The sequence below is a fragment of the Peromyscus eremicus genome, unplaced genomic scaffold (genome assembly GCF_949786415.1).
Source record: "Peromyscus eremicus unplaced genomic scaffold, PerEre_H2_v1 PerEre#2#unplaced_1767, whole genome shotgun sequence".
NCBI lineage: Eukaryota > Metazoa > Chordata > Mammalia > Rodentia > Cricetidae > Peromyscus > Peromyscus eremicus.
In genome coordinates this window covers 23,369-48,209 of record NW_026736002.1, presented here as the reverse complement: position 1 = coordinate 48,209, position 24,841 = coordinate 23,369, and the positions used below count along the sequence as shown (strand labels likewise).

At 43.0% G+C, this 24,841-nt stretch overlaps 1 long non-coding RNA gene across 1 annotated transcript in view; it reads left to right on the top strand.

The window, feature by feature from the left end:
- The first annotated feature begins 241 nt into the window (after positions 1-241).
- Positions 242-24,841, top strand: part of LOC131902082 (uncharacterized) — a 39,827-nt gene continuing 15,227 nt past the window's right edge. Inside the window, exons 1-2 of the long non-coding RNA XR_009376993.1 lie at positions 242-362; positions 16,256-16,383. This is a non-coding gene — a long non-coding RNA (uncharacterized LOC131902082). The remainder of the gene's footprint in view (positions 363-16,255; positions 16,384-24,841) is intronic.

Sequence of the window (24,841 nt, the reverse complement as noted above, 5' to 3'; positions counted from 1 at the left end):
AAACTGCCTCATGTCAAGGAAACTCCCCAGCACTGGGATGGCTCAGCTGTCCTGCCCGCTTGTCATGTCTCCAGGAGCACGCGGCACTGAGGAGGTGGGTCGTGGAATTATTTAACCCTGTTGGCCTCTGTCATTTGTTGCCGTGTACACACTTTGGTACTCGTACTTCCTGTTTGCTTGTGTCCGCTCTCCAACGTAATAAAAGGCTGCTGAGCCCGAGGCCTGAGGCTGATACCACGTGACCCGGGGAGGGGGGCAGCCCCGCTGGTGTAATAGACTTTCCTTTCTCCAACTGAAAAGGCTCAGTGACTCAGTTTCCCAGAAAGTACCACATCAAGATGAAGTCAAAAATACGACTAAAGGTATTGTAAAGAGGAGGGGAAACCCAAGAACTGGGGAAAGACAAGCTGACGGCCTGGAACTGCCATCTTAGCATCTGCAGTGGAAGTCTTCCACGTGGCCTTCCTCGTCAGTCAGTTTAGAGGCTTCCATCCTTCCCACAACCCAGCTCTTCTGCTGACCAAGGCTGGATGTCCGCCAAAGCTGTCTTCACTTCTATACCTTCCTTCTTGGCAAACCAGGGTCTCTGCTGACTGCACACAGCACTGTGGCCTGACAAAGTGTGTGCAAACATGTCCTACCACTCTTGGGAACCGCGTCTCTCCCATACCCATGTCTAGGTCCTGGGATACTAGCCAGGGTTTGTCTTGTAAGTGTGTTGGGAGTGGAAGCAAATGTAGAAATGAGATCTGTGTACACAGACCTGTGTTTGTACTTGCAAAACCCACTAAGCATTAAAGATGCTTCTTGAAGGGTAAGACTATGGATGTCAAGTAGTCACTGGAACATCAGATGTCTCAGACTCTATGGCGGTGAACCTCCGTGAAGATAGGTGATGCCAGTAGTTGATCTATCTGCTGACCTCAGGAACTCCACAGGTATTTTCAGTAAATAAAGCGAGATGAATCATCAAAGCATGTGCTTCACTGTTTGAACTGAGACTCTTGCCACCTGAGCTTTTGGGGTTGTTAGATTCTGTTCAACACTGCTGCCCTGTGGCTCTTTCTTACCCTGAGGCTCTGGCAGATTAACTTCAGTCTCGCTCCAGTTCTTTCTTCTGTACTCCAAAGTTTATCAGCTTTGAACAATAGGTTCCCTCCACTGTAAAGCTATTCTGAATTGAAACAAAATTCCCTCCTGGAGGGAGAAGTAAAGTTCCTAGAATTCAGGAAGAAAATGAAATTTACAAGGCTCAAGAAGTTCCTGAAACTTACAAGATTCACAAGGCCTCTCCCCAAGGTTATATAAATACTAACAGTAAGTAGGGAAGGATACTCTCTGGCCGTCCTAGCTGCCAGCAAGTTGTATAAGGAGCACTAAGGCTGTGGCTTTTGTTTGTCCTTGTTCATGATGGGGTGAACTTTTTGATGATGTAGCAGCTGCCTTTTGGGTCACCCATGTTCCCATAAGCAATTTTTTATTCCTGCTCCTGTAAGTAACCACCCACCCCAATTCACTGATGTGCTAAGCTGGACTTGGGTAGAATATGTTTGCTGCTGGTGATATCTGGTCTGCTAGTGCTGTTCCAGGAAAAGACTGGTACCCTGCTACAGACCTTCAAGTAATGAGATGGACAGAATGGACCACCTCTCCATTGTTGGCACAAGGAGCCAGAGAAGTTGCTAGCTCACCAAACCCAAAAATTAACTAGAGTTAAAGCCTGTGAGATCTGTGGGCTTTTTCTTGAGGAGGACCACCAGTCTCTTCACCAAGGCTGCCTGCATTACCTTTAAACAAGGATTCACAGGCTGCTTGCTCTTGGCTGGGTCAACTTGCTGTTTCTCTGCACTTTCAGCTATCTTTTCCCTGCTCTGTGATTTATGATGCTCTTCCACTCGTCCTTTCTCCAGAATACTCCATTCTTTGTTATTCCACCTCCCTCATTCACGGCATCACAGGGGAGCAGAGTCTAGTTCACCACCCAACTCAGAAGCTGTAGTAATCTTTATCGACAGATCTCAGAGTGAAATTCTGATGTACTAGCTTTCCTGGCTTGAACTGCGGTTTGCATTCATACCGGCTTCCTTCTGACAAAAAGTCATTTACCATGTATTTTTATTAGATTAGAAAAACATAGTGCTGAGGCTAATGCGTATTTGTTTTATGAAGTTTCCCAACACGTTCCCCCCTCATTGCAAACACGTTCAAAGTTGAAATTTTTGCATTAGTCTACAAAAGAACACATCATTTTTAAAAAATTCAAATTTGATCCTGTTCTCTTTATAGCCGTCTAGCTTATTCCCTAGACACAGAATTAAAACAATGAAAACCTCATTAGTTTTCACATTCATTAGTGAAAACATCTAAAATTTCAGATTTTTCTCGAGGCCGGTCCACAGAGAAACTGTAGGGGCCAGTGAGCACTCATTAAGGAGGCCACCCCTTGGGAAGGCATGAAGAGGCATTCTTCCAGTGTTGTTTTCACTACCCCACGTGGAGGTTCGCTTCCATGGATAAAGCAGCCTCATGAGTCAGTCAGGTAATTTAAAGCCAACCTCTTGATACCATCGGTAACGTTGAGCAGGACAGAGAGAGGTGTGTGTTTGATGCAGAGATACACTAAAGTGTACCAAATGGGACTTAGCATTGGAAAACCATGTTGTCTTTAGTAGATGACACATACTGAGTAACTTGATTCAGACTCTGTTCAAAACTGGAATATAAATATTAATCACATCCAAATTTCAAAAACCTATTTCATTGCCTGGTTATTCAGAAAATACTTCACTAACAGTCACTAAATGAGTGAATAAATTCACACAAAAGCTATTGTACACCGAACCTTCTTTACCCCTCAACTGGAGAGCTAGATGGTAAATGTTCATGAGTGTCTATGCCTTGGTTTGCTAGAACATCTCATTGCTGAGCTTAACATGGCCAATGCTTGTTCTTGTTCTTTGTTTCCAAACTGATGTAGCCAGAATGATATTAAAGCAAATCAGTCACACTCTCGAAGGCAAAGTGAAAAGATGTACCCTTCTGTAGACACAACTTAACTCCCATCATGTTTTCATGTGTTAGCATAACCGATGAAAAGCCAGAACTACTAGATCATACAAGTTCAATGATTTTTTTTTTAAGCAGAAAAACTGAGAGAATCCACATAGGAAAAAAATCATAAAATTGGTGAGAGACAAAGAGAGATATGTTTAAAAAAAAAGTTATGTTAGCCACGTTAAGAACTAAGAGTCAAAGGAATACTATTTCCCAAGGCTTAACCTCTGAGTTAAAAGAGAGGGCAAATAAATATGTTTTTTGGACACAAACAGAGAGTTTACCACACTTAGAAAAACAAATTTACAGTTGTGCTAAAAATACATAAAATAAGCAGGCAGAGTTGAAAGGGCATCTAAAGAAGGAAGGACAGGCTGAGTGCCAGGTCATCTGCTGGTGGGCGGGAACAAAGACCTCTGCCCTCTCAGTTCATAATCCTGAATTAGAGAGTTAAAAATCGGCAAATGTTAGACTTCTTACCTCCTGACCTTTCCGTAGGTCGAGTCTATATTCTTCTTCCCAGTCCAAATAAGAAAGTTAAAAGATGTTGAACCTGTGCTCAGTGCCTTAACTGCTTCATTAGGGGAGAAGCCACGAGCATTTTAACTGTTGTTAGAAGGTCTAATAACAACTGTACAGGATAATAGTGTCACTTGTTTGTAATAAGAATAGTGAAATAACAAAAATTGCCATTATCATTATTTTGTATTTATATGTATTTTGTATTTATATAAGCTACCAAAAAATGTCAGTCCCTCTGTCAATGGACTAATAAGGAGTTAATCACCACCACCCCAAACTGTAAGTTATCCTGAGGGGGAATGAAATCTTAGGTGAAGGGAAGGTTACCAACAGAACTTCCAGAGGATGTGAACCTGAGCCTAAATCTAGGTCCTTCTATATTGTATTCTTTGCCAACATCTAAATTATTTGAGTTTCATTGTTTCCCTTCCATGAAATTGACTAATGCCTCCTTATAGTACCACCCATATACAATTGGACACAATCATGGAATAGCTGATGTAGTGACCCACAGCAATTTCTGTATGCCTAATGAGACCTGAATTCTAGAATCTCATGCCACATGCTTTCTAAGAAATACTGAGAATGAATTTACTAGGCCAAGAAATCCAAAATTTTCTGATTCTCACTCTTCACCTGGGTCTTTACTTCAAGCAGCCTTACACCTCCCCAATTTGAACCCATGTGACACTCCTAAACACTCCACCCCATTCTTTAAAAACAGACCCCAGAACAATAGCTTAATGCTTCATCTTTTTCCTAATGTTCTCACTTTCTTGATACACGAGAACCTTGTTTTCTTTGGAAGTTTTCTTGTTTGTTTTTGTTTTTTCAAGACAGGGTTTCTCTGTGTAGCTTTGCACCTTTCCTGGAACTGACTCTGTAGCCCAGGCGGGCCTTGAACTCACAGAGATCCGCCTGCCTCTGCCTCTCGAGTGCTGGGATTAAAGGCGTGTGCCACCACCGCCCGGCTTCCTTGGAAGTTTTTATTCTCAGCATCAAGTATGGCTGTTTTCTCACTCACACACCTGTCAACAGTCATTGTTCCTTCTCCTTCCTTAAAAGCTGCAGCATTTTTGAAGATGCTGCTTTAGATCATAAGTTGCTCTATCCTCCTTGGGGAAACCATCCCCAAATCTCAACATAAAAGTCATTCTCTGAAGGTTTTGGTATCTATGGTTTCTTAAACATTGCTATTATCATTTTGACCCAAGTCAGTCTCTTAACTCTATCTCCCTGTAAAATCAAAAAGCAAATTGTATACTTCCAATGTACAGTGGGACAGATACACATTACAATTCCAAAAAAAGTAGGAATGAGTATAGTGAGGAAATACCAGACCAAAATAAGACAAATATCTAGAAAGGCAAATACCAAATCCTGTGGCCCCATGTCCTGTGTCTGGAACTTAAGTTTCGAAGGATTTAACTATCTAAGCCAAAGTTGGCTGCAATGTATGTTGGTCTCTTTAAGTAGATGAAGTGAAGGAATTGAGACAGGGGATTTTATACCTCTATAAACATTTATTTTATACATTCATTCTCTCATTCCTGTTCTTTCAGAGAACCCTGACTAACATACCCCACTTTTAGATTGCTTTCCCCGATTCGTATTTGAGATTGAAGATGTGATATCTCCATTTCTTACTCTGGCCACCTGTTGCCTGCCTCCCTGGTAATTATGGACTACCTCAAGAACCACAAGTGTAAATGAACTCCTTTTTCCATAACTTACTTTTTGTCATTGTGTTTTCTCACAGCAACAGCAAAGTAACTAATACACTTCCCTATTTGTATCCTTTATTTCCTTCTCTTGTCTTATTGTGCTGGCTAGCACTTCAAGTGCTATGCTGAATAGAAATGGAAAGAGTAGACGCCCTTGTCTTGCTTCTGATTTTGGTGGGAATACTTTTTGTTAAGATGATGTTTGCTGTAAGTAGAAGAGGTGAGGGAAAGGGTGTAAGAATCAGGAGATGGGGAGAAGGGCTGTGAAATGCCATCTTTGGGCATGACACAGCCAGTGCAATGATGATATCACAGCACAATGGCTGCCTGAGATGGGTCTGCACAAGACTGGGCTGTCTGTTGATCCAACTGTTGTAAATCACAGCTCAGGGAGAGGCCCGTGTGATCCCACCCTGTAGCTTAAGTTTTTCTGCCTGGCCCATGGTCAGGGCAAATCTCTCTCACCTGCCAGTCCCACAGCCTCTCAGACCCGACCAAGTAAACACAGAGACTTATGTTGCTTTCAAACTGTATGGCCGTGGCAGGCTTCTTGCTAACTGTTCTTATAGCTTAAATTAATCCATTTCCATTAATCTATGCCTCGCCACGTGACTCGTGGCTTACCGGCATCTTCACAAGCTGTTTCTCATCGTGGCTGCTGGCAGTGCCTCTCTGACTCAGCCTTCCACTTCCCAGCTTTATTCTCCTCCTTGCCCCGCCTATACTTCCTGCCTAGCCAATGGCCAATCAGTGTTTTATTGATTAATTAGCAACACATTTGCCATACATCCCACAGCACTTCCCCCCCCCCTTTTTTTTTTCAAAAAGGAAGGTTTTAACCTTAACAAAGTAAAATTACATATAATTTGGGAATTTGGGCGTAGCTTCTCTTACTACTTCCTGCTGGAAGGGGGCGCTGTATCTTATGGGGAAACAAAGAAAATTTTAGAATTATGGAATAGTCCATGAGGCTGTATCGTCTGAGCCAGATGCCTTCAAACCATTCTGGATGTTGGATCATCTGGGCCATGGTGTCATTGGAGACCTTCAGGGGGTCTTGGCTGGTCAAACCTGATGTATCTTAATCTGGAACAAATCCATAGCCTTTGGCTTTCTGTGGGAACAAAAGCAGAGACTCCTTTCCAAAGTAACATATCCTTATATCCAAATTTTGAAGTCAAGGTACCTTTAAAATATACATTTTGGTTTAACTCAACAGCTTTTACAATCAAATGTTTTTCTGCAGTTAAAAATCCCAAAGACAACACAAAACAGATTCTCTGTGTAATATCCATTTTTACGTGGCTTATTTTTTATACTACCTTTACTGTCTCTTTAATGACTTTATTTTTTAAAACTATGTATTTGTTTCTATAACTCTATATATCACCTTTTTTTTTCTCTTTCAAGCCTACGTATCTTTTACACACATTGTAAACTATTACATCTGAATCTGTCTTATTGTGAATCTCTTGCCTTAAACTGCAGTAGCTGTGGCTGCTGGCTCCACCCACCTCAGCTTCCCAACATGGCTACATTTACCACCAGCTCTGGGAGCTATCGTGGGTCTATGCTTTTATCCAAGCAGTGTGTAGCCCAAAAACCTCTTTTTTTTTGTTTTGTACCTGCAAAGGCTAAATCCACCACGCAGCTTAATGTGCCACTTGCAGAGGCCTGATTCCCGCCATACTGCAGGTTGAGCACGCATGCCAGAAACCCACCAGTACCTGAAACCAGCAGCTCATTTGAGAGAGACAATTAGGAAGCTGTTTTTAGCTCCGTTTTAGAATCTTTTTTCTCAGTTTTTAGGTGGAAACTCTTGCCCCACATTGGGCGCCATTTGTAGCTTAAGTTTTTCTGCCTGGCCCACGGTCAGGGCAAATCTCTCTCACCTGCCAGTCCCACAGCCTCTCAGACCCGACCAAGTAAACACAGAGACTTATGTTGCTTTCAAACTGTATGGCCGTGGCAGGCTTCTTGCTAACTGTTCTTATAGCTTAAATTAATCCATTTCCATTAATCTATGCCTTGCCACATGACTCGTGGCTTACCGGCATCTTCACAAGCTGTTTCTCATCGTGGCGGCTGGCAGTGTCTCTCTGACTCAGCCTTCCACTTCCCAGCTTTATTCTCCTCCTTGCCCCGCCTATACTTCCTGCCTAGCCAACGGCCAATCAGTGTTTTATTGATTAATTAGCAACACATTTGCCATACATCCCACAGCACCACCCCTCACTGCTGAACTATGGGATACTTGTGTATTCTAGGGGAGGGACAAACATTCTGTTCAGATGGCTACCCACTGATGAGCCTACCATGTTCCAATCATGGTCGCACAGATGGCCCCAGCTGATCTCAATGTGTCACAACACAACACAAAAATACTTGAAGGTAAGAGAAGGACTTGTGGGGAGGAGAGGCTGTAAGGGGTGGGAGGAAGATATGAGGATAGTGAAGGGACCAGAACTTTAAAACCCAATCATGTTCTCTCTCTCTCTCTCTCTCTCTCTCTCTCTCTCTCTCTCTCTCTTAAACTTGATGAATGTTTGAGAACTGAAGTCAGTAACCTAAACCCTCTCTCCTGGTGAAGTCATTCAGCCACATCTGAAGATGGACATTTTGCAGATGGCCTAAGGCAGCATTTTGGGTCCTTCTCAGAATCATCTCTCTGCTCCTTGCTGTGACTGGCAGGTGAGGGAAGGGCAGGACTTGAGCCATTGCTCATGATTTCCATGTAAACAAATTTTCCCTCATCCTGTTTTCCTTAAAACTTTGACCTGATTTCTTTCACATGCTGAGTTCATTCTCCTGAAATCTAAAGGTTGCTAAAAATATCAGTGAAGTCTGCAAAAAACTCAGAAACAAGAGCCCATTCATTCAAGCCCAGGACTCCTGAGTCATCATTTCCTTAAATGCACGATACAGATATATTTTGTCTCTTCTATTGATAATTTTACATTAAGGCATCATTAAAAAGCAGCTGCTGGGCTGCTTTTCAAGACACAGTAGCTGAACTCATTTTCCCCCCATTCACTAAAAAGGTGCTTAGTTCACATTATAGATTTCCGATTAGCAGTGAACCCAAAGGGCTACATCGGGCGCTTGCTATACTTAAGGGACGGCATTCAGAGGGAACCTTCAAGGCTCACATCCAGGTTCTTTCAAGTGCCTATCAAAGGCCCGTGTTTATTCCTCCAAAAGTTCTTGGTTGTTTGTGTGTTTGTTTTTCACTGCTGTTGACCACTGGCTCCTCTCACACAGGGATATTTGTTCTGAGAGGGCAGACTCAGGAAAAGAGGAGACAGGGAACGCAGTGCAAGCTTTCTGTTGGGGGCACCGTGGGTCTCCTCACTCTTGCAGTAGTTGTGTTCATTCTGTTTCTACCAAGAGATTCTCCAAGACTGAGGCTTTGGGTAGAGGAGTTGAAGGAGTGGGGGCAGATTTAGACATCTTTGTTCACCATCACAGCCCATCAGCACAAAATGGCCTCCCCAGGGCAACTTAGAACGACTGACTGGAGACTCGCAGTAGGTTTTGCAAACTGAAAGCGGGTGAGTCAGTCTGCTCCAGATCTCCTCCATCTGTGCTTCTGTGATGGTCTAATCTGTGTAGGATCCTTCTGAGTTTTAGAAACACAGCACCTCCTAGTTCCACAACCCTCTATTCTCAGGCATGATCCACTCACAATTTAGCATAAATTCCAACCAGTATGCCATCACCTCCAGGAATTGCCGATTTTTGAATTTTGATCTTTCCTGAAGAAAATGATTGTCTTCAAGATTTAAAGGCTAGCTTTAATGACCCTGAGAGAAGTGGGTGGAACCTTCTTCTAATCTCCAAGGTCTCTCTTCCAGCACTAAGGTTGGCACACAAGGCCCTGAGGAGGGTTTGTGTTGTTTACTGTGGATTTGGGCTAAGGCAACAGGACAAATGATAATTTTCCTTCTCTTATTATTCATCATGCTGTTACTTTAGTGTTGGTTCATCTGGACTGGTGGGGGTTTTCCAAAAGGCTGAGGAGGAATGAGCTGACCAGCATGCACTCTCAGCCCAGGCAGACGTCAATATGAGTGGGCACGGTGGCATTTTGTCCTGCCCAGAGCAGCCTTCAGCCTGTGTGGCATCCATCACTGCTTGTTGCCTTTGTTTGGCTCTCTGTTTTCCTGGCCTGCTCAGCTGCCTGCAACAGCATCCGGCATTCTTCTCTTTCTATTTTCCCGGGTCACAAACCGCAATTTATGGAAGCCTTTAAGCAGAAAGGGCTTTTTGATAAAGGTAGATGCCAGGGAAATGACAAATGTCAGAGGCAAGCCACACATTTGGAAGGAGGCAACATCTGTTGTAGTCTGTCCTGTTTTCATTACGGTTTGTGTCCTGAGGAAATACCACAACCTGCAGAGTAGTCAACATAAAGATGGGACCGTGGAAGAAGCAATGAGAGGGCCCGGCCCTTCCTCCTTTCCAGCGGAAGGTGGGGAAACTCGAAAGAAGTCTCAAAGGTCCCTGGTGACATAATTAAAATTTGAACCAAGCCCTTCAAATGCCTTCGTGGCTGTGTCCACCGCATGCTGCTGACTCTGTTATGTCTTTGATAATGAAATATGGGGGGAAAGGAAACGAGCTGGTAAGAGGAAAAAATAGAACGTGATCTTCTGTGTTTTAAAAACTGAAGTTTTACTTAAGAGTTGTTTGTCTTATGATAAAATGACCATCTGGTGGTGAGACCAAATGATGTCAAAGAGTGGAAGAGGCCCATACTATACCCCTGCCCTCCCACCTCCCTGCAGACCCTGCGGCCGAGCATCACTTGCTTTGTAACATCCTTCGCAACATCTACTCTTTCTAGTTATATTGTTACTCTGTGGTTGATATATTGTGCACCCCAATAAACTTATCTGGGGGTTGGAGAACAGATCAGCCACTATATTAAACATAGAGATTAGGCAGTGGTAGCACACGCCTTTAATCCTAGCATTTGGGAGACAGAGATCCTCTGGGTCTCTGTGAATTCAAGGCCACATTGGGAACAGAGCCAGCTATGGTGACACATACCTTTAATTCCAGCACTTGAGACCTCATATATTAGCTTGGGAAAGACACACACCTTTAATCCCAGGAAGTGATGGCAGGAAACAGAAAGGTATATAAGGTGTGAGGACCGGGAACTAGAGGCTTTTAAGCAGTTCAGCTGAGACACTTTTGAGTGAGGACACAGAGGCTTCCAGTCTGAGGAAACAGGACTGGCTGAGGAGCTGGCGAGGTGAGGTTGGCTGTGGCTTATTCTGTTTCTCTGATCTTCAGCTTTCACCCCATCTGGATCTGTTTTTTTTTATCATTATTATAAGATCTCTTAAGATCTTATAATTCACGTTACATTACTCTTATAACCCAGAACCTCACAGACATGTACCAGGACCAATCAGAGTAGATATTCTAACCATTAGTCTTTGGATAGAGTCTTCTTTTAATTATGATGAAAAGAAGAGAGAACTTGACCTTCCTAAATGTCAGCATGTTCCCTCCAGAGGACTCTCTGACTTCTGCTTTTCTGATTTGTTATTCTGACGTGCTGAAGCTGCGGCCCCATCACCCGTCACTGTTTGCCTCCCCTTACCTTTGCTCCACATACCAGATGATGTGTTTGTGGGGCAGAGTAGCAGTGGGAGTTCCATGCTGTAGAAGAATGACTGGAGAGTAACGGGGATTTTCACAAAGTAAAGCCACCCCGTCTCACTTCTGTTTAAATTACTTTCTCTTATAGTCACATTTCCCCAGAGATGAAGGTCAGACAGCGCCATATCGCTCACCACTGTTTCCACGGGAGCCCTCTGTCCCGACACTGTCAGGAGAATGAACGACCTGCACTTGCCATGCAAGTAGTCACACGCTTTGCCAGGGTGCTGGCTGCAGTGACGTGCTCTTGGGTGCTTGCTTACTTTAGCCTGGCTTCTGTCTATTTCCTGTTTTTGGTGTGGAAGAAAATATGTAGCATGAATCTTAAAAGTTCTTATTAATAAAATCAAACCTGAAGCCAGTTATTGGGGTGAAAGCTGGAAGATCAGAGAGACAGAACAAGCCACAGCTAACCTCACCTGGCCAACTTCTCAGCTGGTCCTGTTTCCTCAGACTGGAAGCTTCTGTGTCCTCATCCCAATGGCTCTCAGCTGCTGCTAGAAGCCTGAATGCTTAACCAGCCAAATGCTTAACCAGCCAAATGCTTCTAGTTTCCGGTCCTCACGCCTTATAAACCTTTCTGCTTTCTACCACCACTCCCTGGGATTAAAGGTGTGAGTCACCATGCCTGGCTGTTTTCAATGCGGCCTTGAACTCACAGAGATCCAGAGGGATTTCTGTCTCTGGAATGCTAGGATTAAAGGCGTGTGCTACCACTGCCTATCCTCTATGTTTAATATTGTGACTTTTCTGTTCTCTGACCTCAGATAAGTTTATTAGGATACACAATATTTTGGGGAACACAATACCACCACAAAAATATCTATAACTTCTGTCTATATCTGTACCTCCATCTATATCTATATCCATATCTATTGCCTATTAAAGAATTTTTTCCAATTTAGTAAACATCATGAATATCTTTGGAGACATTATGTTGGAGACGTTATGAAGTTGATCCACATCAGAGAAAATGAGACAAGAAATCCTTCATAATATTTACCCAATATATCTTATCCCTCCTCTGTAAATCATGTTTCCGCTAAAAAAAAAAAATTGTCACAAAATTAACATGCCCTGCACCCACCTTTCAGTGAAGTTATCTTCATAGACCAGCTGCTTTGACACGGTGGTATTTATTTCTCTTCTGAAGTCAGAAGAGAATGTGGAATATGCAATCAGATAAAGCAATGGGTGAAAAAAATCAAAGGCAGTTCTTAACAGAAACATAGTGTAAATTTTTGTTTCTTGACTTTGTTGCTTTGCGGTCATTGTGGCCTGAGTGTCAGAATATCTTGACCACTGAATAAAAGGAAGAGATCAACTAGTTTTTTAAAAAATAGGAATTTTAAATTCCAAAATCGATTTTAAAAAATCACAAAAATAAGCAGTAACCACGTGAATATTCGAAGTGCACTAAACTAGGTCAAAACCACCAGCAAACAGTGAACAGCTTAAGGAGCAAGGAATAGTATTTTCTAGAACTACGAAAGAATCACATATTTAACTGTAACAGAGGCTCCATCCAGCAACTGATGGAAACAGACGCAGAGGCCCACAGCCAAACGTCAGGTGGAGCTCAGGGAACTGGCAAAGCGGGCGAGGAGGGATTGTAGGAACCAGAGGGGGCAAGGACATCACAAGAAAACCCACAGAATCCACTAACCTGGGCTCCTAGGGACTCAGAGAGACTGAGCCAATAGTGACAGAGCCTGCATGGGACCGGCCTAGGTAGGTCCTCTGCGTATATGTTATGGTCATGGAGCTGGCTGTTCTTGTGGGACTCCTAACCGTGGGAGCAGAGAGTCTCTGACTCTCTTGCCTGATCTTGGGACCCTTTTTATTCTGCTTGGTTGCCTCGTCCAGCTTTGATATGAGGAGATGTGCCGAATTTTATTGTACCGTGTCACGCTATATTCAGTTGACACCCTGGGATACCTGCTCTTTTCTGAAGGGAGGTGGAGTTGGGTGTGGGAGGCTGTGGTCAGAATGTAATACATGACAGAAGGATATATCAATTTCTTTAAAAAGAAAAGAAACTAGTTGACTGTGAGAAATAAGTTTGTGCTGTTTAAGCTACTAGCCTGTGTTATTTTGTTATGGTAGCCCTGAAAGACTACTGCAAAATTAATGAGAACATGTGCTTAACTAGCACACAGACCATAGCAGAAAAATAAGAAAAAATCCTATATTTACACACTTTAAATTGCAATAAAATCACAATTTTCTGAGAGCAGGAGCAAGTATATAAACTGTTTTGATGCTGACACAGCATAGATTCCAGGATACTAAGAAGCATCCATTCCTGATTCCATCTTTAAGCAAAGGATAAATTTAAACTCATTTCCTTCAGATCAAAACCAAATTTATCTAGAACCAACCTCCAACATAACCACATTCCAGATGACAAAGAGTATTTGCAAAAAAAGGGAAGCTATATTGGTAAAAGTAAGTAAATAAATGAGAAAGAATTTGTAGTAAAAAAAAAAAAAAGAAGGAAATAGAAAATACTATTTGCTCACTGAAACAAAAAAACTCTTTGGAGTACAAAAAAGAAATTATAATTTTTCTTAAATAAATGGTATTTACTTTATTGTGACTATTCCAGATCACTCACTCCAGAATCATCCAATGCTTTCCACTTCATTCCCCTCTTCTGTAAGGTTTTCTATTTCCTGAACTTAATCATTGCTGGCTAGTTGGTTGATCTCTTGGATGGATTGCAATTTTCTCACATTTTGTTATCTAGTATTATTCCTACCTTTTCAGTTTCTAATTTCAACTACCAATCATCTTACTGAGTGTATTCTCTTGGTGGTACCAGGCATTAGCTGCTGGGATGTTTCTGACTCCGTGAATACATGATTTTACCTGTCTCCTCCCTTATGGGACATGTCCTCCTGTCTCTTGGGAACACTGCTGGTAGTTTTTCTTGTGTGTTCTATTCCACTTCCTGTATCATTGCATACCCTGACTTCTTTTTCTATTTTCTGTTTTGGTCTCCGGGTTTCGTGTTGAGCCTTTGTGCACATGGCCTGGGATGTTTGTCGACCTGTTCACCTGGTTAAAGGTCTAAAAAATGAATTGGACACATCAGGGGCATGATTACATCTATCAAATGGTGGTTAAATGGTAGTTAGTGAGTTATGATGCATTAACACACTTCCAAGGGAAGTTTTGCTTTGAGATCACCAAATGTCCCCCAGAAGGAAGTCCTCCAAACACCTGCTGCATTTCCGGTGTTCTGTCCATCAAGGGGAAATGCTAGCAGATGTTCACTATGGATTTGGTTTATATATAGTGCTCTGAGCTCAACTGCTCAGGCTCCGTGTCTAGGGCCTCTCCAGGGAGTACGGCTTTTGTCTTCCGGCACCTGGAATGGGAAGTTGAAAGCTTCTAACAAATTCTCAGGTGCTTACTGGTCCCCCTGAAGATATTCAACCAAGATGTGTGTTGTAAACCTCTTCATGCACCTTCTTGAGTGTCTCTAACTTGAGACGTCTCTGTGCCCTGTGGATGGACCGGTACCCTGCCTCTGGTCTCCTCCGCGTGAGCCTTGTCAACTGTCATTCATCCATCATTTTCCACCACGGTACCAACTTCATTGCTATCGCCCACTTACCTTTCTGTTTAACCCTGTTGTAGCTCTGGATGGCTTCAAACTCACAGAGCTCTGCCTGTCTTTGGCTCCCAATTACTAGAAATAAAGGCATGTACCACCATGTCTGACTGTTTTTGTAGCTCTCGTAAATTTATATGCTTTTATTCTTTATTTTGTATCAATTACAAAATTTGATGAGATAAATCCTGACTTTTGACATACTCAGTTTTAATCAGAAATCCCAGTTATTGAATTAAAAGAATGTTGTTGTTTTTTTTATGTAAGACATGTTCAAAGCTATGCTTACTTGAAAGGAGTTTAAACACCATCTACTTTTGAAATTTTGCTAAAAATACAGAGAAATAAGACAGACGCAGATAGCATTAGGGTTTTATCACACACTCAGGCTGTTCAAATCAAACTCAGGACTCTCTCAGGATACACCTGTAGCAGACAGAGGCGCTTTGATTCTGTCTCTACAAACTGACACCCTTTGGAAGTTAAAGTTACCTTCATCCACAGTGTAAAGGACCAAGGACTTGACATCTAATTTTAGCCCTGTAAGCCCAATCCCTTGGTCCTAGCAGCTGGGCCGAAGAAGCTTATCACAGCCAATCTGGGTGAAAATTTCTCCCACAGCAATTGGAATTTGACTCAGAGAGTCTCCAAAATGTCATTTTAAATGAAGGCGAAAGCTTAGGGCAGTTGACCACTTTCCGGATGGCACAAAATGACTTTATTACTTTTGTACATGTTAAATAAAGAAGGTAATGAAAGTGTGTGTGCGTGCATGTTTGTGTGTGCACAATGTGTGCGTGGCCCTGGGTCTGTGGCACTCTCTGCCACGGTCCTTTGTCTTTAAGCCATGCTTGCCACCTCCCCTTTTATTCCCTCAGAGGAAATATTTTCTGACAGATCACTTCCACATTAAAGAGACAGTAAGTAAGATCTGCAGGTCAGAGCAGACTCAGTGCCCATCACGTGGGAAGAGGCCTCGGCACCCATCCACGATGAGGCGACGCTGGTGTGCTGCTGTGCACAGCAGACTTGGTGCCTCTACGTGATGGTTCAGGAGGAGTCAACATCACAAAGAAGGTTCCTAGGGCTGAGTGCACAGAGAAGACACGAGGGGAAATCAGTGGGGGGTGGGGGGTGGGGGGAGGGCTTCTATGTAGGAATGCATGAGAAAATATAGAAACAAGCTACAAACAGGCCTGTGGGGGTGTGTTTGGAGGATGATTGATGAGGATCTGTCCGTGACATGTCCGTCCTAAAAGGAAGAAACAACAGAAAATACTCGGGGCAGCTGTCCCTCTGCGGCTTGCTTTTCCCCATCTCTTTCTGGGGTGGATATATGGCTCCAGTGCCTTTCAGCTGTCAGCTGGTAGCTGCTGAGGCTTTCTGTGACGCTCCGGGTCTCTGTAGCTTCTAAAAGCATTCCAAACCTTCCCAGTGACCTGAAGAAACCACAGACACGCACATCCTTTAGGCTGGCTGCGGGAGGCTCTGCCGTGCTGGTTCCTTGTGTCTTTGGAAACCTCTTGTTTTCTTTCCCCTGGTGTCTCCTGTGGGTGCGGTTGAAAGAAGAGAAGGTGGCAGAGGTAGAGAAAAGGGCCTTTCTAAACCCTGACTTGATTCTAGAAACTCCGGCATTCTCACTCTCCTCTCAACTGTCTCTTAGGTGAGTAGAAGAGGCCAGTGTTATCCGAGTAAATGACCCAGATTCCAATATCAAAGTGTCAAACAGAAACCCGTATAAGCCAGGGGAAAGTTGGGAAATAGGACTCAAAAATTAAGGAACTGAATGCAGTAAGTATAATGTTGCCATTTCTTTTTGTTATCAAAGCAAAATTATTATGTATCACCACACTTAAAACTAAACAGTCTCATTTCATGTCCTGTGAAAGTCACCTTGGTGTCTGTGCTTATAGAGAATGGACCAGTCCCTTCCTGGTCTACCAACAGCACAGTACATATTGATTTACCATACAAGCACAGAGCAGTGTGCTACACTACTTTGTTTATATGTTTGCCACTATTGCCTCCAAGAAACCCTGAGTTTTCTAAGAAATGTCCTACTTGACATTGAAGTTTTGGCACATGATACAGTACTGTCATAATTTAGATACATAATTTGGTAAAGAAAATGACTTCAATGTAGAAAAACATTAATTTTGTGAAAGTTTTTCCTGCCCTAATTCCTCCAAATAGTCCTAGTCTGTCATATGTGAGATACAGCTGTTCCCTCTCATCTCATGAAGCCAGCAGAAAACCAGTCAGTCTGTTCCAAGACCTGAAGAGGTCAGACAGTAAGTGGGGTGGTTACCCCTGATTTCTGACCCCAACAATTAAAATAGTGGCCATGGCAAAACTTTCGTTTTTTGTTTGTTTGTTTGTTTGTTTTTGTTTTTATGACAGGGTTTCTCTCTGTAACAGCCCTGGCTGTCCTGGAACTCTCTCTGTAGACCAGGCTAGTCTCGAACTCACAAAGATCCACCTGCCTCTGCCCCCAGAGTGCTGGGATTAAAGGCATGTGCCACCACTGCCTGGCCACTACTCAGATTTTTTTAAATTTGCTTGTCTGTGAAGTGAGATAGATGTTTCAGAGGGTGACAGAGTCATTAAAGCCCTTCTTGTGTCACCTCACTCAGAGAAAGAGAGAGAGAGCTCAGTGAATACCAGACCCTCTCTGAGCAGACTTGCCCCAGTGTGCTACTTTCTAAGGAGGGGGATCCCTAATTAACCCCACCCTCCCATCAAAACATTAAGGGGTTGTTGTGGCTTATCTCTTTGAAATGAAGGACTCCAGGCTGGGGATATAAAGAACTTGCTAGGCAAGAGTGAAGACCAGAATTTGGATCCCCAGAAACCCATCTCAATGCTGCGTGAGCATGGCAGCCTGCCTGTAAATCCAGCCTCGGGGTGGAGGGATCCTCAGACAAGCCACTTGGGTTTCATTGAGAAACCTTCTTCAAAGAATAAGGTGGAAGAGTAATTGAGGATGATTCCCAGCATCAGCCTAAGGATTGATGTGCGGCCACATGCATGCAAACACACACACACACACACACGACAAAAACAAAGAATTCGTGCTTGTATAGTAACTGTAAACTTGAAATTACTTGAGAATTGGGAACCAGATTTAAGTTGTTTAAAAATATGTTTTATGTTAAGACTATGTTTTCATAAAGAAAAGATTTCTATAATTCAGAAACTTGAACGAAACAGACTCCTTAAATATGTAACGAATGAAAGAATAAATAAAATAAACCCAGTCAACCAAACTACGTGACTAGTGACTTTTCCTGAAGAGCAGAGATTCCCACCCCACTCCCCCTGAAAAACACAAAAGCCCCCTCCCAATGTCCCAATGAAAGATACCATCACAAAGTCCAGGAGTTGTGGGAGACACTCAGACAGTTCTTTGAGATTTATATTCATGGTGCTGGTTTATTTTGATCATAGTCTAGACCTTGGACAAAGAATTGCATTTGGAATTTTTGCTATGTTTCCTACATGGATCATCTGCAAGTCACCAACAGCACTTGCCAACAGATGCCTTGCTTGACCTAAGCTAAACTGCCTTGGCTTAGAGTCAAGGGAGCTGGCTCTGCCAGTAATCAGCTATGCAACGTTTTATGGACATTTTCGTTTCCTCTACTTTTAAACATATTCTACTGGTATTTACGGATTGTACAAAGTCAAGGGCTTTATTATAATAATGCATGTATATAACACATACTGATTGTACACCCCCCTTGTTGTCTTCTCTGTCTCTCCCTTCTTCCTGTTGGTTCCCACCTCTTCCCAGAGTTCCTTAAAATTTCTATGCCTATTTTTAGAATCTAGATTTTATATTTGGAATAAAAAGATAAAATACTTGTCTTTCTGAGTCTGGTTTATTTTGCTTAACATGATGACCTTAGCGCTTTCCATTTCTCTATGGATATGTGTGTGTGTGTGTGTGTGTGTGTATGTGTGTGTGTGTGTGTAATATCCTATTTATCCACTCATAAATGGTCATCTGTTCTCAAGTTGGTTGTATAATTTGGCTATTGTGAATAGTGCAGCAGTAATTATGGGTATGTTGAATTACTTTCAGGTCTGTACCCAGGAGTGGTATGGCTTTGATTCCTTCAGAGATGGTGAAATTTATTAACTACTAAAGTATCTTTGACTTCAAAGTTTGAAAGAATGGTCTGCGGTGGCTGTCCTTTAGGACACTGAAGTGTTAGGAAGCTCAGAGATGAGCAGAGCCTTTTGCGCTCTCTCTTCTGAGAAGCAGTCACCATCAGTCAGCACCCAGTCATCATTGGTCCACTGTTCTTGCAGTAGCTCCCGTCTCTTGCTTTGTATGCCCAAGAGCTCCTCCTTTGTCTCTCACTCTTCCCTTCCCTCCATCTCAATGTCGTACTGTTCTGTCTCCTTTGTTCTCTCCCTCAGCACTCTGTTCTGTGACTAAAACTGCAACTGCTGTACCATTTCCTCTGTCCCTGACCATCACCGTTCCCAACTTGAAGGCATCTCTCCTGGTACAGCCAACTTTTACTATGGCTCTTAGACTATCCCCTGTATCCTCCTTTTCTTCCTGAGCACCCAAAGGAGACAAAAATAGACAAGGAGATTGGTCATGGCTGGGCAGTGTGTGCAGGATTAACAATAATTAGACCTGAATATAAATGGATCTGTGAGGGTTCATAGAGGTTGCCCTCTGTGTGGGGACACAAGGATGTCTGTGTGATAGGGAACCATTTTGAACTCTCAGTGGTGGGGAACTCCCACTGTAGACCTGGTGCTAAAGGAGGAACCGCCTTGATGGAAACAAGTCTTCAAAATGTGGAGCAGTGAAAAGTTTTAGTTGTCCTCTGAAAGGACATGCAGATGTCTAAATCCACAAACATCCTACCCCCAGGGGGCAAATATTACTCAAAGGAGCTCTTCTTGTCTCCAAAACAAATCAATATCCCTAGAACACACTTGCTGTCTGTTTGAGAAAAGTAATATAGCATTAGAAATGAAAAATACCTTTAATTTCTCTTTGAAATTAGAGTTATCACATTCTTCAGTATGTAAGTTATAGGATTTCTTAGTGTTTTTTTAAAAAATGTCTTCAGAACACATGTTTTAAAGATTTATTTATTTTTATACATGTAAGTTTGTGTACCACATGCACAAATACTTTTATATTTATTTTATGTATGTATGTTTGTGCACCATTTGCATTCAGTGTCCATGGAGGCCAGGAGAGGTCATCGGATCATCTGGAACTCGAGTTACAGATGTTGTTAGCACCGTGTGGATTCTGGAAACCAAACCCTGGTTTTTGTAATAGCAACAGGTGCTCCTAACCACTGAGCCATCTCTCTGGCCCCAAGAACAGATCGTTTTATTTTAACTTTATCCTGGGAGACAGAGTTTCCGGGGAGAGTCTCTAACTGTTGCCACTAGGAAACAAGTGCTTCCAAATGCCAGGTGGCTCCAGGGTGGCCTGAAAGCAGAAGCTGACTTGTTCATCTCACTAGCAAATAAATGGGGAGAAGATAAAGTCTTTACATATAAAATTATATTTTCAGGAAGCCAGAGGGCTGAAATCTTGAACCTGATGAGTGTATAGAAGAGCTCTCTGACCAAAGAGAGAGCTCTTTTTCCTTAAAAAGAATGAAACAATAATTTCAGTAGAGGCTGGAGAAAGTAGGACAACTCTACTTTTCATTGGTCACTGGAGAGGTCGAGAACCAGGGAGGCTAGAGTGATGGACTCTAGCAAGTTACAAACAGAGTGAAGGAAAGTGTTTCCTGTCCTTTTAATTAACAATTCTAAGGCATACAAGTCATCCCACCATGAACTCCACCCAGTGGAAACAATCCTCCCCCACCTCTTGCTGCCTGAGGTGTCAGAGGCCCATTCTTCCTGCTCCATCAGCTTAGTGTGTAAATATTGAAGCAAGTCTGGGGAGCCCGGGAAGGGAATGATCATTACTACATTAATACTAATGAGTGAGACAGAATCCACAGTGTGTTTGGCTAATGTTGCCACAGAAGGAATGACTTACAAAGAAGGAAATCAACAGGATGAATATTGATTAAAAATAAAAAAGATCAAGATAAAATCTATGAGGTAATAAAAGAAAGAACAGAAGAGAAGGAGGAAAGAGGATATGGGGCTCAGGAAATCTCTCCCTCCCTCTCCTCTCCCTGTCTGTCTTCTGTGTGCTCTCTCTCTCTCTCTCTCTCTCTCTCTCTCTCTCTCTCTCTCTCTCTCTCCCTCCCTCCCTCCCTCCCTTGCTCCCTCCCTCCTTCCTCTCTCTCCTTTCTCTTTCAATACTCTCTTCTTTCTCCCTATTTTTCTCCCTCTCTGCTTTCTTCTCTCTCCTTCTCTCCTCTCCCTCTCTGTTCTCTCCTTTACCCTGTCCTCCCTCTCTCTTTTCCCTTTTTCTCTCCCTCCCTCTCCTTTCCCTCCCCCCTTCTCTCTCCTCTCCCTCTCTGTTATCTCCCCTCCCCTCTCTTCTCCCTCTCCATCCCCTCTCTTTCCCCCTCCCCCCTCTCCCCTTCTCTGATCTCAGAGGATCTGGAGGCTCCCCTGTAAAGAGGAGTTTTGGGGAAGGGAAGAAAACAGAAGAGAATATAATAACAGCCATGTGAACTTAGAAAAGCCATTTTTCCTTTGCACCTCATTAAATGTTGTAACACCACCCTTATCAAACCCATCCAATACTTGCACAAAAGCCATTTATTTGGGAGTGGACACGGAGCTTATTTGTTTTAAAGGGTCTGCCACACAGTCGTGTTGCAATGACACTTCACATCCTTCATTTTGGAATGCTTTCACTTCAAAGAAATTCAATGTCCTGTACTGAAGGAGGTTTAGAAAGAAGCTAGGCTCTGGGTGATTTCCAACACCATAGCTAGCATCCTGTTTCTGCTGGTTTGGGGAGCCTCCCCACGGGCTCTGCAGCGGCTGGGGTGGCGGCAGCTCGTGCTTCTCCCAGCCAACACAAGGAGGCGGTGCGGGAAAGCTGGCTCGGCTAGCTGGGAGCTGCCGCAGACTGCAGAGGGACTGAGGGACTTGGTCACCAGCTGAGTTCCGAAGTCCCTCCTTGCTTGTTCAGATTTTATACAACTGAGACTTTTTTAAGGAAAAGGGTCAATTTACCCGACCTTGGTGATAGTGTAGATGTGTCACTGGGGACAAAAACACTATAAAAACTATAAAAAAAACTGGCAATTATTTATTTAAAGCAGTTTTATACTGCGTGGTATATCCAGTTCACAACACCCATGGAGGAGACATGCTGATTTCATCTCCCAAAAGAGCTCACAAAGCACAATAAAACACATCACACTGCCTAATTCTCCATGCGTCCTTGAGATTACAACATCACAACGTCGCTCCCATTTCACCAGGAACTGTGGCCCAGCCCATGACTGCAAGACTGCTGCGTTTAGTAAGATCCCTCAAAGGCTGGATAGGGACTTCAGCCTCTGCTGCCTCACAGTGTCACAGGTCACATAGAAATCAGGAGTCTGGGTTCTCCCAAAGGGCTCCTCACAATGGAGGAAACAGGGCATAAAGTTCACAGCCTCCTCCGCGTAATCTTCACCCCAAAACTAATCCCCTGCCTTGCACTCAGCGTATTCCAAGAGAACTCTTTCCAGTTTTCCTCCCTAATTACTTACAGAACTAAACATCTGCCCTTGCACGGCATTCTGCTCTCATCCCTACTACCTTCTCCTCTCCTACTACTGTGGGGAGCCTGGAGAGAGGGGTTCCCTCTTCTGCAGGGTCTGCCCAAACCACTCTTCTCCAGGCCCTCTGCCATGATAACAAGGACTTGTTGTTGGAGGTTTTCGGAATCGGAAGTCCCTCCCCTGCTGTGCTCTGCCCTATGCAACACTCCCAGAGGAGCCATTCTGAAGCTTCTATCATTAGATTACTACCCAGTTCCAAGATCGAATGTGTCCTGTTTGGATCACAGCTTGCTTTCCCTTGTTCTGATCCAAACAGGACACATTTGATCCAGGCAACAGCCAGAAACACACAGTTTGACTTAAACTCACTTTCCAAGTCGAACCTGCTCTTCTCTGTGCAGACTGTGCCTCTCTCCTCTCGCCTCCTCCATCCCCACCAAGACTGCAGCATCTTTACAGGGACTCTCCTTTTTCCACACCTCCACATCCTATATATATATATTCAGGGAAGCCCACATCCAACCCAGTCACAAGTCTTTTTCCCCGTTAAAATCCGGTGTGAGGTGAGTGTGAGCAGTGAGTGAGTGCAAGCCTGCCAAGACCTCTAGGTAGCAATGGCTCCTAGCTTTATAGTCACAGTTGCACCTGTGACCCACCTTTCCTATGGGGCAAATGCTCTCGGGCAGTGGCTAGGTCTTCGCTTCTCTGAGCGCCCCACAGCCTTAGCACAGCCTCCACATGCTTGCTCCCGGGTAGGTGTGCAAGTAAATTAGTAGAGGAAAGTTTCAACTAAGCCAGAATAAAGTGTCCCATTTGCCTCCCCTATGTGCTAAAATAAAATACACGTAATTAAATATTCCACCACCCAATAAATACAATTTTAATATTTATCAAAAGCAACATAGGCATCCAGCACTGTATGGTATGCTACAGTAAGATAAAACAAACTAACAAAAACACAAAACAAGTACATCCCAAAGTTCTAGGGGAAGGAGACAAAGAGTAACTCATTGCTTTTGTAAAATTCAGTGGAACATTAAGAGCTAAAGAATGGGTGAAGTAATAGAGGAGGGGTTGTGAAAGAAATGGATTGAAAGAGGGATTCAAGGAAAGTTTCTCAGAGGGGAAAAGGTGGGATTAAAAGATGAGAGGGAGTCAGCAATCCAGTGGCCAGGGGGAAGCTTGGGGCAAATAAAGGAAACTAAGGGGTATTAGCTGAGGGGTAGGGGGAAAACATGATACTTTCCAGGAACTGAAGTTCATTCCTACATGTGAACCATGAGGAGTGCCTTGGGGCAATCAGGACTGGATGCAGATCTTGTAGACCTTAGTAGGGAAGTAGATTTTCTTCAGAATTTGTAGAAAGCCCTTCCAGGGTTTAATCGGCATAATGATATGATCAATCTGTGCTTGTAGTTCATCCTGGTTGCTCTGAAGAGAACAAATTGAAAAAGCATGAAAGAAAAGATAGAGAAACTTGTGTGGTGAGGACCATCACAAGGGTCCAGGGAAGAAGCAATATGGTTTAGAAGGGGCTTCAGCGTGCTTTTGTGGGATGGGAGGCAGAGCTGGGGTGCTGCTGGCCCACTTAGTATCAGTCACAAGGAGAGCATGGCTCAGGGATTCAGCCTAGAGTTCAGGCTGAGAGTCGCATTAAGCAGTTTCCTAATGCAAGATTAAAATAGATTTGAAGAGAAGGAAATCAATTTGCTCACACTCTAAGGCCATTTTGAGTTATTATTTAATGATGAGTACCCAGCATATCTTTTTGAGCATCTATGAAAGGTTGGATGCTATCATTAGATGCTATAGGAGGTAAGGCAAAATCCATGCACTTGTCTCTTGCCATGTGGTGAAGAATGCCAATATTATCTAAGAATTCTTAAAGTTAGATAGTATCCACAATCATGAGTAGGCATACAGATTCTGCTGTGGAGATCTAAGGTAATAAAACATCACATAATTTTAAAGATGTTTCTTGCATTCTTTGTTCATGTTTGAAATATAAATTTAGTCAGCGTTTTGCAAATAAACCTAGAAATTTGTGGACATTCAAACCCAAGTGAAACATATTATAATTTTAGGAACAGGTGTCAGTCATACTGTTCTTGTAAGAATATGGCTTCTAGTTTTCCTTATCTCAAGCTCAGAGCATCTTTGACAGACAAGCAAAGCTGGAGTATGGCCCGAAGTCACCAGCCCCATCCATTCCTTCTTCTATCACCGGGTGCCTGTTCACACCAAGAGCTTGGTGACCTAAAGAAAAGAATGAGATTGTACAATTGTACAGCTTTACCAAGAGGCCAGTCTAAAAGCTAAAGTGAGGAACTACATGAAATTATAGTGAAGCTTGCTCTTCATCCTGTTAGTACTTATATTCTAAAAATTTTCTTCATATACACCACCGTTTACGATCAGATCATTGACGAGAACAACTCACCTAAGGCTAAAGGAAAAAGTGTTTCTCAGGATGTCTCTTTTAAACATTTTACCTGGTCTTCCACAGTCATATATAACTAGATAATAACACATTCATTAGCTGATCACGCATGGAGAACTCCGATTCTGAACTCAAGTTA